This window comes from Mus caroli, chromosome 2 (genome assembly GCF_900094665.2).
Source record: "Mus caroli chromosome 2, CAROLI_EIJ_v1.1, whole genome shotgun sequence".
NCBI lineage: Eukaryota > Metazoa > Chordata > Mammalia > Rodentia > Muridae > Mus > Mus caroli.
The window spans coordinates 91,414,688-91,433,573 of record NC_034571.1 but is presented as its reverse complement, the minus strand read 5'-3'; the positions used below and the strand labels follow the sequence as shown (position 1 = coordinate 91,433,573).

General features: G+C 35.0%; 1 protein-coding gene across 11 annotated transcripts in view; it reads right to left on the bottom strand.

Moving 5' to 3' along the window:
• The window catches only part of Lrrc4c (leucine rich repeat containing 4C), a 1,249,590-nt gene that overhangs the window by 17,272 nt on the left and 1,213,432 nt on the right, over positions 1-18,886 (bottom strand). For all 11 annotated transcript variants that reach the window (XM_021154562.2, XM_029473971.1, XM_029473969.1 and 8 more), the window contains one exon: positions 13,740-13,791. The gene's annotated coding sequence lies outside the window, so the exon portion shown is untranslated. The remainder of the gene's footprint in view (positions 1-13,739; positions 13,792-18,886) is intronic.

Sequence of the window (18,886 nt, the reverse complement as noted above, 5' to 3'; positions counted from 1 at the left end):
AGAAAAAGAAAAAGAAAAAGAAAGAGAAAGAGAAAGAGAAAGAGAAAGAGAAAGAGAAAGAGAAAGAGAAAAAGAAGACAACCCAGGTGGTAACAACCAACATAATGCTATGCTCTGGAAAATAAACCAAGGATTATTTAAAAAAAAAAAAAAAGCAAACAAAATTTCTAAATCAAGAAAGTTTTCTGAACTTTTGAATGTTGTTATGGTTGCAATGTGGATAATATAAATTCACACTCAGAACATAAAAGTGTGTATATTTGCATCTGTGCATTGCAGTTGGATGTAGAAAATATTTAAATGTTCTGAGTCATAGTTAAAAATTGATGTAGGCATAACCTATTGTATAATTTTCAGAAAATATTTCAAATATAATTGAGTATAGAAACAGAGATTTATACTGAGGAAATTTAGTGGTCTAGGGGGTAAATTGATATTAGTCATAAAAGGAAGAATAAAAATTAAGCTTACAGTCAAAGTCAAGGACTCCTGATGTAGAGGAGTTAAATTTGGATGTATAGCTTGATCCATTGGGGCTTGCTGCACATCTAACATATTGTTTAGATTTGCTTCAATAAATATATTTAAGATGAAACAATTGAGACCTGTAAGCATGCAGGGATATTGTGAAGACATTATTTTCTGCCTTTGTGGGGAACAGAAATTGAAGGGGAAAGTACAGTTTATGGGGGGAAAGTGACTTCAATAATCTACACACCACACATCACTTTAAAATTGCATGGTGCTGATCTTCAGTTGGATTGCCTGACTACAGAGTTACGAAGTTTGAAATTGACCCAGCCTAGTTAACATCTCTAAGAACATGAAATATAAATTGCACAGATGGAGGACTGAGCTAGTGTAAAAAATTTCATCCTGAAGTCACACACGAATCATCGTTGCTGCTCAAATCTATATGGTGAATTGTGTGGAAGGAGAAGTATGCATGCATTCAGCTTCAGTTCTGTTACAACCTAGAAACATATTAAAGTACATGGGGGAGAACTTCTAGTTTCTTACAGCAGTACTTAGTGAAATAAAGGCAAGATTTGGACTAAAATGACTTCTGTTGCAGGGTTAGTTTACCATTATTATTCATTAAAACTTCAAAGAAATATCTTTATTAGTAGAGTCTGTCATGAGTTACCTTTTCCCAAGTAGGTGTGATGAGATCTAATAAGCATACACTGTGAAGACTGCATGATTTAAATAGCGTAGCATATACAGAAAACTGCCTCTGTTCCACTGTCAAGGCTAGTAACATATACCAAGTAGCTCAAGGCAAAAATGTAGTTTTCGTTGATTTATCTTTTTTTTTCTATATTCACATCATGCCCAGCACTCTTTTCTTTAGCAGTACTCCTAAACATAGCCTAGCATTTCCCTTCTTATCCATGACATTTCATTTCTAACTTGGACACCCTCTAAAATATCTTATCAGGTTCTCCCTTTTCACAATTGGCCTGTCATATTTAATTCTTCATGAAATATATTTAGTGTATTTTAAATATATAAACATGTTTGTGTTGTCCTTCAATTGAAATTCTTATTTTGCCTCCATATTCTTGTAAAACAATGCAAACTGAATATGTTTCTAATTCATTCTGTTATGTTTTAGCTTTATTGTAATTTATTCTTTCAACTTCATGGACCTTTCTTTATTTTTCCAAATGTTTCATTTTTGGTATACCTCTGTCCTTTACAGTATGCTTCCCTATAGTGCAAATACCCATAAGAGAGAGAGAGAGAGAGAGAGAGAGAGAGAGAGAGAGAGAGAGAGAGAGAGAAATCACCTTTTATTTGATCATTAAAAGTGACATCAAGAATTTTATCTTTACATTTACCTACTCAGAAAGTCATTGTAAATTACTATACCTAGTTATTCCACTGTAAAATATTGAAATACTTCAATTTCATATATATATGACTATATATACATATATATTCATATATATATGAAATATATGAAGTTATATATATAAATATGTACATGAAATTGAATTATATATGTATATATACATATATATACATACATATATATGTATATATATACTATATATATATACATATATATGTATATATATACTATTTTTTCTAAACACAAGTGTCTCTTTTACTTTCTATTAAACCTTGGTGCAAGATTATCAGAGTGCTGATAATCACATTACTTAGTAGCATTTCCCTAAAATTATACTGTTCAAGTATTTGTTAAAGCATGCATCCATGAGAAAATGGGTAAGTTGGCAAAGGCAGTGTGTAGATGATTGAGACTGTAAACCAATATTTTTTGGGAGACTGGAACTTATTAATGGATCCTTAGCATCTAGTAGAGTCCCATTCCTACAGCAAGAATTTCATCCATTTCCGAGTTGTTATATTTCTGGTTTGTAGTTACTTTCGCTAAAGAGCTGGAACTACACAGCAAATTGAAGATCATTTCACTCTCTTCTTGATCTTTCTTGAGTGCTTTTTGGATGGAGAAAGTAGAGAAGATTTTCCCTTTTCATTTATTATCCTTAGCAGCCCTGTTTGATGTTTGACCAAACAATGCCCTCTGCTGTTTGTGCCTAAAATAACATGGCTGTCTGAAAAGTTTCTACTTACAGGAAGCAGATCCTTTCCATGGTTTGCTTCAGGGCTCCCTAACCCTCAGAACTCGGTAGTAACCTTCACTGCTCTGGTTCCAGCTATTGGTATTTTTTTCTTTCCTTTTCCTCCCACCCCCATTTTTTTAAGGGGAGGATAAGAAATCATACAGTCAGTAAAGGCGAGTGCCCTTTAAAGGCCATGGCCTCTTTATCATTGCAAAATGTGCTCCACAGACCCATTAGGAACATTTTTCTTAAAATCCATGAAAGAAAATGGTTTCCTTGAGCTACTGTCACAGTCCAAAGCAGCACGTTATAATAGATGAGCAAGCTAAGGAGGCAGTCACAGCTCCAACTTCATATTAGCAAGAAAAAGTCAACTTCTCCTAAATCAAAAAATATACACTCACAATCAGTAACCTCTTGGCAAAGCTAAACATAAAATTAATTTAGTTTTGGCTTCCCTGTTTACTTACCTTCTTATGAGGCAAAGAAAATAAAGATAGCTGGTATGAGCCTTCTGTCTGAATGTGAATCCTTTAGAATCACATCCATTTTTTTTGAGATTGATTATTTATGAAAATATAAAATATAGATGACAGAGTTGTTTTTCAAATTATTTGGTAGGATTAGCATTGTTCAGTACCATGTTTGTGTTTTTATAACAACTATTTGTTTAGCAAAATGATTAGCCAGAGTGAGAAGGAGGACCACCAAGTCTCAGACTCCAAATTGCTCTCTGTGTTTGATTCTTCTGATTATGCAATCAGAACTTTCTAGCTCTTAGGAATGTGCTTGGTGTACTTCAAGTAGCATCCTTTGTGCATATACTATAATATCTGGGGCCCCAAAACCCTGCTCTTTCTCTTCTTCTTTTCTTCAAGTTCACAGGACACCAAATGATTAGCTCGTGTTTTTCCTTACCTCAAAGCTGTTATTTTGTTTTCATATTTTCCCATAGTAATTGTTCACAGTAATGTTTTTGCTTAAAGTAACTGAAGTTAGTATCAGATGAGAAACTAGGCAACAAAGTGTACAGATAAATGTACCTGACAATAAATTCCTCGGTCCTTTACTGCACGCACCCACTAGATGCCAGCAGCAATCCCAGAAGTGAAAAATAAAATGTCTTCCAATATTTCCAGACAGCCCCCTGTAGGACCTAATTATCCCCAGATAAACAGTGCCTTAGCATGGCATGAGAAGTGTTCACTTCGAGGTGTTATAGCATATGATTGTCCAAGCCTTGTTTACTGAGTGTCTTACTACAGTAACAATGGCATTCTGTTTTACATTCTAATCAGATCATCCTACTTTTCCCCTTCAGATATTTTTTTTCTTCTTTTGGCTTTGAATTCCTCACTCAGATTATTTCATTAAATTATGTCCAACCAGAACCTATTTACCATAACTAATTCTATTCTCTTAAGATTTTTACTAATCCATCCTTCCCCTAGTGGTCAGTAAAACCAAGATTAAACTTAGCAAATTTATTTATGAATGTCAATGTTTGTCTAGGTGGCTACCTTATTTATTTACTCAAAAGTTTCTTAAAGAGTAAAACTGGATTCCATCTAACTATTTAGTAAATAGTTGCTATATTGAATTATTGATTATATAACATAGTTAAATTTTAGTAAGGAGCCATGTAGATAAACCAATTTTGCAATAATTGATAACTAAAGGCTATTAATAAAATTCAGGAAAACCAATATGACTTAAGTTATTTCTGTTATCAGTAAAAGTAGTGAAGAATGGACTGGATGACTATTTCTTATGACTCCCCCCCAAACATAAATGAATTAAGAATGTAAACAAATGAATTAGATAATAAGCATTTAAATAAGTTATTGAAAGTAGTGCCGATGATCTATTTTCTATATATACATATGTATATGTATAGTGTGTGTATATATATATTTATACACACACACTATATATATATATATCATATATATATTTCATCATATATATATATGATTAAAAAGACAGAGGTAGCCTTAAAAAAAGTTGTTTGTAATCAGTTTTCAGTTACTTAAACAACTAATCCAAATGAAAAACAAATTTAAAACTCAGAGATATATGTCTGTGCAATGTTTTTCTGTGAAACTAGTGTAAGTTTGTGTGTCTTGTTTTATATTCTGTGCTATTATGGTGACAGAAGAGATAATAAAGAGAAAAATTAGAAGGGTGTTTAAATATTTGACGTTTGTTTTTGTTTTCACTGTATCAAGTTCTTTATCATTGTCTAATCATAGAATCCTACAGTTCAAAAATGATTACATTCTATGCACATAGATCTACTAGACTGTAGTACTTGTAGATCTGTTTCAAATTCAGAAATAATTTATTGGACTGGTATCTCTCTGTGTGGAAATTAGTTATGTGTTTTTGTAAGTGTGTTTACTGCTGTCTTGGGATAAGACATCAACTTCTGTTACTAAGATGAAAGAATTAAATTCAGTTCCTCAGCAAGTGTTCAGGAAAAATGTCTACAGAAAAATTCTTTGGATGTAGGTTGCCATGGTGTCACGTATTTGCCATATATCTTAAACCAAAACTACAGTCAGTTTGTTGTTCTGTGTCACAACAGACAATAGACAAAACAGAAAATGGAAGAGCCTAGATGCAGGAAGAGAAAATAAAATACCAGAGAATCTTCAACAGGTGAGGACTATGACTGTGTCTATTTCAGAACCATTTTCACACGAGTTTAGTTTATTACTAAAAGGATATTGCCACTCAAAGTTACATTACTGCTTACTTATCTTTCAGGCTGTAGGTCATCGCCATGACTGGTGTCAAATGGAGAAATATTCATGTTATTAACATCAATGAAGAACAATGATGTGATAAGAATCAATGAAAAATGATAGTTCATAAAAAAATATAATAAAACCCCCAAACAGGCCATCAAGCAAACTATCAAATAAGCCTTCATACTGAATATTGAGGAATGATATTTCAGAAGTTTGGCACATATTTTAGCCTGCCTTAATATGAAATAGGATGAATCCCTTCAGACTTTGAATTGGGAATAGTAAATAAGGATGAAAAGATAAAAACAAGTCCAAGCTTGTCAGATTGTGGTAATCAAAGTAGCCCAAAGGAGCTCAATATGTGTATATTTTCTTTTATTATCAATAATTTGATATAAATGCAGATATCTGCATATCTATATGTATATTTATATATGACATACATATTAACTAAAAAGTGATTTATTTTCATGAACGTATCTTTCATATATGTGTATATATATTTGTTTTATATATATATATATATATGTGTGTGTGTGTGTGTGTGTGTGTGTGTGTGTGTGTGTGTGTGTATGTATATAACAAATAACGAATAACATTTTTTTCTGTCCCTGTACAGGTAATTGAATTTTTTGAACAATCTAACAGGTTCATCCAAAATGAAAGTCCTTAGCAAGGCAGGCAAAGAAGAATCTGATTTCAGAAAGTTGGTAATGCAGTTAATGGCCTTGCTGCCTTTGCTTCCTTTGGATTGATGACTAGCTGGGAGGAATTGATAGTCATTAACCCCCAACTGCTCATTAATCCTTAGGAAATGCCTTGTGCCAAGGTCATCATTGCCTCCATAGGCTGAAAACAAACAAAGCAACAATAGCACCCAAAAGGCATATGGATTTTTGTAATGAGTAATGCAATTTAAATTGCTATGTGAGGCAATCTGAAGAGAATAAATAGCATACATACAAAGTCATTCACATTGTAAAAACCACCTTCCAATGTTTTCCTCAGTACTTACTTCCTTGTTCATTATTAAAGAGTACACAGCTCCAATTTCCTAGACAGTAACCAAAACCATATATATATAACCCCTAGCAAAAATCATTAAACATATCTAGGATTCATTTTGTGGTAGCATTGAGAAAGAGAATGTTTAGAGTTCCCTTCAGCACTGTTAATATATGTCTAAGTATGCTTACCAACACATCACCTAGAGGGAATTCTGCAATTCTGTAAGTCTCCCTCATTGATCATTTGAAGCAGAATACTAAAACTAGCCTAGCATAAATGATTGAGTCATAAAGCAATGCCATGCCCTATACTGAATGAGTGAGTGTATCGTTAGTGGATAATTATTAGTTCAGAGAGAAACAGCAGGGTTTACCCAGTCACAAAGGCCATGCAGACCTGAGATATAGCATATCATGATTTGAATGAGAAAACTATGTAGCATTCTGAGGGAGTGACAGACAGACATTGCCCTCTCTAAAGTTTGCTGAGTACCCACTGAGAGCCAGGCAATGTACTCACCTATTTTCACTTACAACCATTTATCTTCTGTTAAGGATTTTACAGAATACTACAATTGACCAGTGACTGCCCAAGGATTTACATAAAACTCTAGAAAAATTTAAACAGAGTTATAGCTGTACTAGTAGTGAGGAAGATGAAGAATTAGGATGAAAATGGGTAGTTTGAAAACAAATACCAGTTAGGTGGCAAGTGCACGAAGGTAAACATGAACTCGAGTCAGGAGGCCTTGTAGTGAAGTCTAGTAGAATACAAACTAGGAGGAATGAAATAATCCCAAGTGGTATAAATGCACATGCAGTTCTGTGTTCTCTATATACAGGGACTGGAGAGACTTGATTAGGCTTTGTGACAGCCGTGGATAGGAAACTGAAGAGAGAATATGTAAGGCAGAGCGAGACATCACCAGTACTTATTAGGAACAGGAAACTACTAGTGTCCTCCATGAAAACTTCCGCAACAGTGATGGCCTGGGATAGGTTGCATGATCTTAAAATACAGCCTGATAACAGTGTCATGATGTTTTAGCATCTACTTATGTTTTTATTTTGCCAGCACTCATGAGCTCATGTTATTAGAGGTTTTGAGTTCTGTGTAAGTTTTTGTCTAAAACATCGGAGGGGCAAGTCCTAGAAATCTAGTTTAGGCTCTTGCTGAATCTGTAAGCCACAATTCTTATAGTTTAGCTTGACTGAGAAGTTTAATAAATTCAGGAAAATGACCCACAGAAGTCTGATAAGGAGACTCTTTAATTGAGTCTGTGTTTATGAGATCTAAGCAAGGGGAGGAAATAGAATAGACTCTTTCTGTGATTTCCAGGCAACACATTTAATCAGAATGCAGATAGCAGGGATGTCCTCCTAATTGGAACTGGAAGCTAGTTTCAAGTAACCTCAACCCTGTTAACAGTGCATAATGAGGAAACCTCCGTGATGACAAGTCAGATAATGGAAATGACTGGAATCCGTGATTTCTTTGTTTCACCTTAATGACCACAAAAGAGGGAACCATTCAGCAAATGCAGACATCTGAAAATTGGATTCTTATTTATTGATTTTAAAACAGCCCAGCCTTCACATTAGCTTTAGGTTATACATATTGGAAGTGAGTTGCCTCACTGCACAGTCCTGGGTTTGCTCTCCAGTTACCATGGAACATTGTGAGCTGAGGATTCAGTTCTAATATGAATGAGTTTCATTTAACCACTTAACTAACCTTGTTAGTACCTTAACAAGTTAAAACACTTTTGTTTTTCTGTATTCATTGTGCCTCTAATGAACATTTTGTAGTAACAATGACAAAAGAGATAATTAGACAAGTGCATGAAAAGTATTAAATAACCAAGTACCCCTCAGCATCTGGAAGGGACAAGGAGGAAGAAGGTCAGAGGATGCTGCTCTTTACATCATCAGCATTTAATCTACTTTTGTTACTTTAGATGAGAAAAATCTTTCTTGGTTCCTTCTCCCACCATCTGTCTTTGGTCTCTGTACAGTTCATTAAAAAAAAAAAAAGAGTCCATTTTAAAAAGAGCCAGAGGGTGGAGAGGCTCACTATAAAATGCTGTCTCCTGGATATGGCATCGTAAGGGCAATTATGGACACATAATAGCAATGACACATAATAGCAATTGCACAGGATGTGCAAAATAAGCCTCCCCCCATGCACATGCATGCACATGAGAAAAGAAGGGAGAGAGAAAAGATAGAGGCAGAAGTAGAACTGGTTGTGAAGAGTAAGTGGGTCACGAGTTGTGGGAGTGGAAACAAAATAACCGAGTAGGGGAATGTGTTCACAGTACTTTGCATACACTTAAGCAACAGAAAAAGAACAAAAAAAATTTAGAAAGCAGAAGGCACAGTTGACTACGGATATTCCAGATCTTGGGTAAAAATAATGTAACTCAGACTTCTTCTGCCATTCTATAAACAATATATGTTTTATTTCTATGTCACATGCATAGTAGAAAGATAAAGGTTAATGAAAAATAAGTAAAAATCACTACAGAAAGGAAGTAAATGTTGGTGAGTGTGGCTATTGATACTGAATTCCCTATTCTCACTCGCAAGGCTGCAACTGCCATATGAACAGACATGCAGAAACATGTAAAATTTGAATGTCAGGATTTGGAAACCAGTTCTGTCTATAGGTAAAATCTGGCCCACAATTTGTGATTGTATATGAACTTCTATTAAAACATTTCCACAGTCATTTCTATAAGTATTTTCTCTGTTTTTCTTCCATAGTCCTTAAAGCTTTCATATTTTTGAGAATTTCATACATGAATAAACTGTATTTACATCCCTCTACCCCTCTGTCTCTCCTCTCTTATTCTTACTCTTTTCTCCATCAACTCCTATGACTTCGTCTATGATGATTATTGTTAAACACACATACACACACACACACACACACACACACACAAAACCTACCTAGTTGAATTAGTATCATCTACAGGCTCATGAGGTTAGGAATGTCCACTTGACTACTCGGGACTAGATAACCCATGAGAGACTTTGTCTCTGGAAACAACTGCTTCATTTCCCCTCAACTGCCTGTAGCCTCCACCTACAGTAGACCCTTGTGAAGTTTTCTCCGACTATGTTGGTTGTCAACTAACATGAAGACAGCCAAGTGGTTGCATTCAATTCATGGATGATAATTATAAGCTTCTATTTATAGTTGATTTTCATCTATGAATTAAAAGAAATTAAACCACACTCATATGGCTGTCAATTGTACCATGGATCACATTAAATATGCGAGGAACCCTAATGAAAGGAAGTCCTGTGACACAGGGGCTGTCTGATTTGTATGCTAGGACTGCATTGAGCAGCACAGATATTTGTAGGTCTGTCTGGGTGGTTTTAGGCACTCTACTATCTGCCTTTAAATTAGATATTTAACTTAAAATGGAGATTGTGGCTAAAGACAATTCTTCTAACAGAAATGTAGGAGTATCTTAGTGAAGCAGGTGCAGGCACACAGCAGAAAAAGGAGCACCAATAACCCACAAAATGATAAGAAAAATGTTTGTCCTGGTTAAACCTATGTACTTGTGCTTTCCCATGGGCACATGCCTTGATGGTAGTTTACAAGCAACTGCTCTTCCCAGAATTCATGTCTCATAGAGCTCCGTTCTAGCTGTACTTCGTCATGTTTTCATCACAGCAATTCTTACTAACCTTTCAGTTAGCCATCACCTTTTATCAGTGAAAGGTAAATTGTTAGGTTCTTTTAAAAAGGAGAATATATTGAAGGCATTTTTTCTTACTATTTTTCTCCAACGTACAGTGTTTACTCATATTGCTATACAAAATTAACACCTTGTTCATCCTATGGTTTCATTTGCCAGCATTTGGGAGCATGGTGAAGCATCTCATCACGGCTCTGAGATAGATGCACATATCTGTCCTCTCCTTTCTTCACCTCCAGCCCAGTGGACTATCTTCCCTTCACCTTCACTAGAAAGATGAACTCTAAGTCACATCCATTTGAATTTAGCTCTTACATCTTGGAAGAGAAGTCATAAATTAGGAGTAATGAATTTGAGACTTCTAGCATTGAAAAGGACTCCTAGAAATAAGATAAAGTCTGCTATCTCACTCAGGATACTAGGATCATATTCTTAGCAACTCTGAAACTCTATTTTGTACCCTACTCAGTAGGGCTTTTTTCTTCTGCCATTGCTATCATGTTATTTTAATCTTTATAAACCTTTAATGAGATTATTTTAATATATATATGCTAAGTTAAACATGAATATTGCTTTTGTTTGCTTTTCCTATACTTTGAATCAATATTGAGAAGGAAAAGCCTCAGAAAAATGGAGAGAGTAAGACTGACAGAAGTTACAGCCCATAGTGCACGTTTTCACAGAAATTAAGCAGATTACATATACAGTTGCCTATCCCAGAACAGGTCCAAGAAGTAAGACTCATGATTCTGACATATAGATGAAGAATCAATAATTGCAAGTTTGATATTTTTCCCCAGTAGTGTAGTTAGTGATTGATCCTATGTCTGATTAAATCTTTCCCTTGAACTGCTATAATATATATGTGCTGATTATGTACTGTGTTTCCAAATAGCTATAGAAACTTTGCATAAAGCACAAACTCCTTTTGCAACTTCTTTATGAAGCCACAGCAGAAGACTGCTATTATAATTTACTGTTGCATTGATACCTCAGTTGAGATTTAATCCAGACCCTATGGTCTAGTATTTTGCTATATTAACAGCCCCTCACACTTGATTTAATTTTTATGTTGAAACAAGGTTTCATTGAATTTTCCAGGATGGCCTTGAACTCACTTTATAGATTGGATCAGCCTAAACTCACTCTATAGATCAGAGAGACGTTGAAATTGAGACTATCTTTACTTAGCCTCCTGAGTATTAAAGATGACAGGCTGCTGGCCCAAGACATTGTAGGATTATTACTTTTAATCTTAGTAAAACCTCATGGTTCAGATTTGTTCACATTTATATTGTTATTGTGAAGCTAAGATGGCATACTTCCATACCTATCTATAATGTTACAATCAGTCGGGGTGGGATCTAAACTTGTGGCACCAGCTTCATTGCTGTTAAGTGAAGTGTGTTAGGTGACAACTTAAACTAAGTCGCTAGATCTTGATAGTTCTTTTTTTTTTTCCTTTCCTGGAACAATTATTCTATTTTCCTGGATTAATTTGATCAAATTATTGTTCTGCTTCCTTCTGAAAGTTGAAACTAAGAAAAAACATTCCATCTTGCTTGAATAAATCAAGGAATAGTCACATCCAGAGAAGAAAGTGGATCTTGATACATGCATCACAAACTTGCAACCAGCCACCAATGTTTCCTTCCTGCCAGCATGCATTACATTGGTAAACTTCACTCTCAATTCTTTTTATTTTTGAAGAAAAGCATTTCCAGCTAATAACACAATTACACTTAAGTATCAGAGTGCATTTTGTATTATTGCATTTGTTAAATCTAACTGAGTCCAAATTACTTCCTCAATGTTAATAAGAGACAGAGAAGAGGAAAAGCAGAAGGAGGGAGAAGAGGAGGAAGGTTGAGGGAAGAGGAGAGGGAGGAGCAGACTTGGAGCAAGTGATGTTTTCAAGGGTTTAATAAAGCTAAGAAGATTCACATACAGAACTATAGAGAGGAAAATAGAGATATCAAAGCTCCCTATAGCCTCAAGCCCAATAAATGTCAGTTAAACTTTCTGCCCATGGTTTCTATGGAAACTCCTTAAGTTAAGAATGGAGCACAGACATTTTTGGACTGCAATCTAAAAGCTGTTTATTTAATTATAATGGATCAGGAAACTGTTAAGGACAATACTATTATCATGCTGATAGCATTTAGGAATCAACAAATCAGTTTTGCAAAATAAAATGCTGATTAAAAAAAAAAGGTTGTTAACTTCATGTTAATGCCATGTGAATAAAAAGCGCCTTGTATTTACAGGACTTCACACATTATTTCCCTCAGGCGAACCCCAAATTAACCAAATGACATTCATTGAAAAGAGAGTTCTTCAGAGGCTTCATGCCAATTATATCCCCCCTTCGCCCAGTGAACAAAACCAAGGTCACAGCATATTTTCAATTAAACCCAAGATAGTACCAAAGTGCAGCACAGCTGGAAAAGCCAGCACATTATTACCCTATAGATCATTTGTGAGCAATGAATAGGTCTCCAGTGTTTTTCTGTTTTATAGGCATTTGAATATAAAAATAAAGAAAATAGCTGCAGATAAGCTTTTGCCTTCCAAAATAAACAAACATTTTCAGGGCATTATGACTTGTGGCCAGAGGAAAAAAATGATTTCAAGTAATCAGAATTTCTCTGTCTGGTCTTTAATTTGGCCACAGAGAACCATCTGATTGATGGATTTATTCATTTCTTCCTTCTTTCACTAAGCAAACGTGTCATTTTTTTTTTTAATCTACTCAGTGTTACTGCTTGTGCTAAGGGATAGAGAAAGCACGAATATTATACACTATCTGCTTCTTTAATTATACACTTTTCCCAGACTAATAATCGACTGAATTGGTCACTACACAGTAATGTGAGATGAACATGATTTATAGGCACTTGATAAAAGTAGGCCTCCTCAATGAGATTACAATTTATTGAGACAAAGGGATGCATAGTCATAAAGAGTCTTTATCCAGCCTGCTGCCTCCTGACCTTAGGTCTCTGTAAGAAGGATTGCCATTGTGGGTGCTTTGGTACCAGAAAGTTAAAAAAATGTGTGTTTGTGTTTGTATGTGTATGTGTGTGTGTGTGTGTGTGTGTGTGTGTGTGTGTGTGTTAGAGAGAGAGAGAGAGAGAGAGAGAGAGAGAGAGAGAGAGGGAGAGAGAATATGATGGCTATTCAGAGGATGAGATATGATGGGTGGTATATCAGAGTTGTCCTCAAAGGAGAGCCACATAAGCTGTCCTCAAAGGAGAGCTACATAAGCAATTGTGCTTATGAACCCTAAAACCTATGCAAATTATTTATTCTGCACAATGTTCTGAAGGAAGAGGATTTCACAAGAGAAGCTAATCTCAAAGGTCAGTTATCTCTTTAGTTGAATCAGAAAGCATGAAGCCTGTTTCAAAGGGAAACCTACACAGAATCAGAAAATAAGACTCAGTGGATAGGTTATTTCTGCTATTTTGTAGGGTTTGTAGTTGTTGTTATTATTGTTTTAATTCAGTCCCTTTTTGGAGTGGCTGGACTCCCCACAAATTGCTGTAGTGAGGGAAGTCTGTCATTGCTGTTATTGGATTTGACAGCATATAATGAGCCACTTTATGCTAGCTGCTGTTGTAGTGTTCAGCCTATTGTGGAAACCATTGAGCATGAATCATCACCCACCTTGTTCTCCATTGGGGTCTCTATGAAGTAAATAGGCAACGTGTTTGCCAACCTAAAAAACAAAAACAAAAATATTAAACCTTACCCATTAGAACAATCCAGCACATTTCTTGACCTGCCATGACCAACAACACAGATACCAATGGTGACAATATTTATTGAATCACCACTGTATTTTAACACAGCTCTGGGCTGAAAGCCAAGGCATCTATTTTAACCACTGGCCATTTGGAATAATGCACTTTTCTAATGACAGGAAAAACATGCTTTTGGATTCAGATCTGCAGTCCACACTTGGTTTTCATTTATTAGATTTGTGAACTTACGCAGGTCAATTTTTCTTTCTGATAGAGTGTCCTAGTCATAATCACCTCATAGATCAAATCAGACAATGCCTAAAATAAATGGGCAGTTAAGAGTTAAACATCATCCAATTAGTATTGTCAAATTGCATGTTAAGAGTTTAACATACGCATCTGCTAATAATTTTATTTGGGTAATTTTTCTCCTGTATCAATAAATAAAAAACAAGAAAAAATACATGTATTTTCTTTAAAGAAGTATTATACAAAGAGGATGGAAGATAGAATCAAAATTTAAGAACCACACAGTGTGTAAAGCAGTGGTACACTAGACAACAGAATCTGTGTTTCTTTTAGTATAATTGAAAAAAAAAAACCAAATACTTTTTAATCCTAACAATTACAGTAATTTATCTCGTTTGAACATATATTTAATACAGACAAATTGTAGTGAGATGAAAGCCAGGCAACTGCAGATAGGGAAATCACCCAAGCAGAAATTGAGACCAAATACTGGTCTGGGTATTGACATCACCAAGAATCTATTGTTAGTAAGAGGTGAGCTAACACTGGGTAAGGCAGCACATATTTGAATGTTTAAGCAGTGAGGAAGAAATGAACATAAGAACTTTAGCTAACTTGGACAAGGAGGCCTTAGCAGGCAGAATAGCCTGATAGCTCAACAAGTGAGTTTCAAAAGTGGGTGTTTTAATGTGTATGATTGCTTCATTTGGATCAGATAATAAAAGAAACGCATTTACAAAACAATTCATTACTACTAGTCAACATTAGCATTAAGCAAATAAAAACTGAGTTTTAGTGAAAGGAATCTTAGTGATAATATGTAATTTTAAGTGATTAATCTGAATTATATATAAACTTAACTTCATAATAACTAATAGGAAATCTTAAGTTTCTAAGAAATCTTGGTTATCCTTGCATCTGAAGCATGGACTGAGTACAAGTTGATGGGCATGGTACTAACAGTACCTCCAGGAAAGTGCAGGAAATAGCAAGAACTGTGCAAAGTGAAAACCAAACCAAAGGAGGAAAGGGAAAAAACATCTATTTATTGCTGAATCATGTCCAAACCAAGTCCCAATTTTCATATTCATTAAACTTCAGTAGCATTTTGCATAGATATACCTGTCAGTCCTTTCTGAAAAAAATCCCACACTTGACTCCTAAGAAGCTATACTGTTCATTTTTCTAATTCCACAGTGGTCACTGTGCTGTGTATCTGCTCCAAATGTTTTACTTCATGGACTCCTGGACCCTTAAGTTTCACCATGCTAGAATGTTGGATTTACTATATATTCACAAATGAAACAGCACTACAGTGGTTTTAGCTGGTATCTACAAACCACTTAAGAATCTAAAAATTGCTGAAGTTGTTCATCAGCTGTAGAAGTTCTCTGGTAGAATTTTGAGGTCACTCATGTATACTATCATATCATCTTCAAATAGTGGTCTTTTCTTTGCCAATTTGTATCCACTTGATCTCCTTTTGTTGTCTTATTGCTCTGCCTAGCACTTTGAGTACTATTTTGAATAGATACAGGGAGAGAGGGCACTCTTATCTCTGATTAATTTGATACTGGCTGTTGAATTTATCTAGCTTTCAGATCAGAATATGTAACCACTTTCTTAAGTCTGTCACTTGAAAGCACACAGTGTGTATACTATAAAAGTGTATATTTAAACAAAATTTTCACATTGAATGTATTTTAGTATTTTGTGAGCAATGTAACCTACTCAGTTATAAAAACATATGTACAAAGCACTTTGTTGAGAACATTGATTTTCATAATAACTCAGGCCATATACATATACCTTCTCTTCTGGGTCTACAATTAACCCAACACCTATATAATGTTATTTCTGTTATCAAGATTCTAGGCAGCTCCAAATTGTCTCTCAATCCATTCTTTTTACTTTGCAAAATTATACTGTTCTATATTCTAATTCAATATCTCATTTTTGCTATCATTAACCCTCTTCACTATTTCATCTAGAGACATAGTCCTATAAAACTTAATATTCAATTGCATTTTCTTCTGTTTAGTGTTCAAAGTATTATCAGTTAACACACACACAGAGAAATATGTGTATATATATATATATACATATATATATATACATATATATGTATATATTTATATATTTGGAAAAAGCAATAGGTAAAAATGCAACCAGATTTTGAACTTAAATTTAATTACAACAAAGGTATTACCAAGACTTATTTAAAGATTATGCATTTTCTCCCTGTATATATGTAGCAGATGTGCAGCTTGATTTTCATACTGATCCCCCAAACAGTGGAGTGGGGTCCTACTTGAATCTGTTGCCTCTCTGCAGATTCAGTTTTCCTAATTAGGCTGCCTTGTCTGGCTTCACTGGGAGAGGATGTGCCTAGTCCTGCAGTGACTTGATGTTATACCCAGGGAGGGGTCTCTCCCTTGTCAGACAAAAAGGGAAGTGTGAATGGGAGGGGGAGATGTGTAAGGGGAGACTTGGATGAGAGGGTGCTGATATTGGTATGTAAAGTACATAAATTAGTCAATTAACTTAAATCTTGTAAAAATTACACATTTACAGTCAAATATATTAATTTTTACTATGTTTTATGTTTATATTATTATTTTTGAGAAAATATTATAATTATATCTTTGTTTTCCTCTTCTTTCCTGCCCCCACCCTTTCTATATATTATCTCCTTGATGTTTTTCAAATTTATGGCCTTCTTTTTTGTAAGAAACATGACTTAAACATAAATTCTAACAATAAACCATTATAACACTAATATTTGGTTCAGATTTGTGGAAAACACTTTGACATTCTTGCTAGTTATAGAGGATAGCAACCAAGGTAATAAAAAAGCAATGCCTTGATGACAATGGAAAAATCTTCCTTCTATATGCACTCGATCCAGCAATTGAGTGATAAAGAGGTCTTATTGCTTAGTTGTCCTGTAGAGTACTCCTCAAGTGCAGAGTTGAGAAAGAACCCACTTGCTTCACTGTAGCACTATAGCCCACTGGTGCCACAGCTTATAAAGCCAAGGTTTCCACACTGTTTTCTCTAATATCACGGTTCAAATATCATGTCTCACTCTTTTTTTTTTCCATTTTTCTTCTGGCGACTTGGTCCTATCACATGTGACTTGACCAGATAAAGACTTTCAAACACTTGCTTATAATTTACTTCCACTGTATTGTTTTCATTTTGCCTCTAATCACTTGGATAACAAATACTCCCATTAATTAATCTATTTATTTCCACAGTATAAATGGTTTACATTTTCTTGAAAATGGTATTTTCAGTTGAAATTAAGAGGTATCTATAGATGCATCAATGTACAGATTCTACACATTCATTTCTTAGCAGATAATGCTGAACCAGAACAAGAGGTGTGAACACAGGAAATGGTACACTCCGACTGTTCTTCACTTTTAAATAATAACATTAGCCTGACCTCTGCTCTTACTAATCTGAATCTCTACTCTGAAAGGACATATGATAGCTGTGGCATTTATCTCCATAAGTGTAGTGATGAAGGATGGATCAAGGCTAGCAGAGTCATGAATGACTTATCTGACTCCTCACACACGTAAAGATAAATGACACAGAGTAGCCCACCATGAATTATAAGCAGTATTTTCACACTTTTGTCCACTGGCACAAACATTCTGCGGGCCTTTTCTCTGACCTGACTGTGTTTCCCTTTCAAAACCCTGAACAATAACAATGGAGATCCTAGGGGAAAGTAAGAGGGGATGAAAAATGCTAAAGCCTTTTCTGTAACACAGGTTACCCTGTGAGATGAAATCTCAGAAAATCATCTCTCAAGGAACTGTGAACTGGCTGTAAGCCTCAGAATCAGATTTTCATGTGTCTCTGGCTGTTGTCATTAAGCTAATGTCATAAAAGAGTCAGAAAACATCCCCAAGGGTGATACACCGTATTCCTCTCTAACCAGAAGAAAATTTGAAAGATTTTAGGTCTAAAAAATTCAGAAAGCTTCAAGTTTTTCAACTGATGGTCTTCTTGATTATTGTGATTCTGTGACATTATTTATTCATCTTAGATGATACGTACTTCTGAATTTCTGAGACAAACGAGGACATTGTCATAATGTTTCTTAAGCCCCTGATAAGATGCATAGGGTACCGATTGCACAATACCATCATGAGAGAAGATAAGCTGTATACCATTTATATCTATGTGTAGTGGGTGTTCTATGCCAGAGTGGCACAAGATAGAAACAGTGTTACAGAGAACACACAAGACTAAATGAATTGACCCCTGTAAAACGTAAACCTATTCAACATTTGTCCATATTAGAAAAAAAATCATATCCTCCTCAAGGAATCTACCAGAAAATGCCTATGTCTAAATTTTCAGAAAGCTAGGCATTCTCCTTTTTAAAGCAAGTGAGAGTTGTATCTTTTGCATCCACCCAGATGTTCTCGGTCACTCATAGTCCTTCATCCCATGTGCTAGAAGACTCTTTTTGCCACCCCTTTATCCAAGACAAATATAGACTCTTCTGTATAAACTCCCTCATATTCAGTCTTATGTCATCATTACTTCAGATATGATGCTAGTCTTATATTCTAAAAGTTTATATTCTCTACATCATGCCACTTTGGTAAAAGTGTCTAACCCAATTTCAAAAGGATATCTCTATACATATTTCAAAATATATAAAAGCAGTTTTGTTTCTTCTCCACCAGTCTAGTTCGTTCTTTTCTTCTTCTTCTTCTTCTTCTTCTTCTTCTTCTTCTTCTTCTTCTTCTTCTTCTTCTTCTTCTTCTTCTTCTTCTTCTTCTTCTCCTTCTCCTT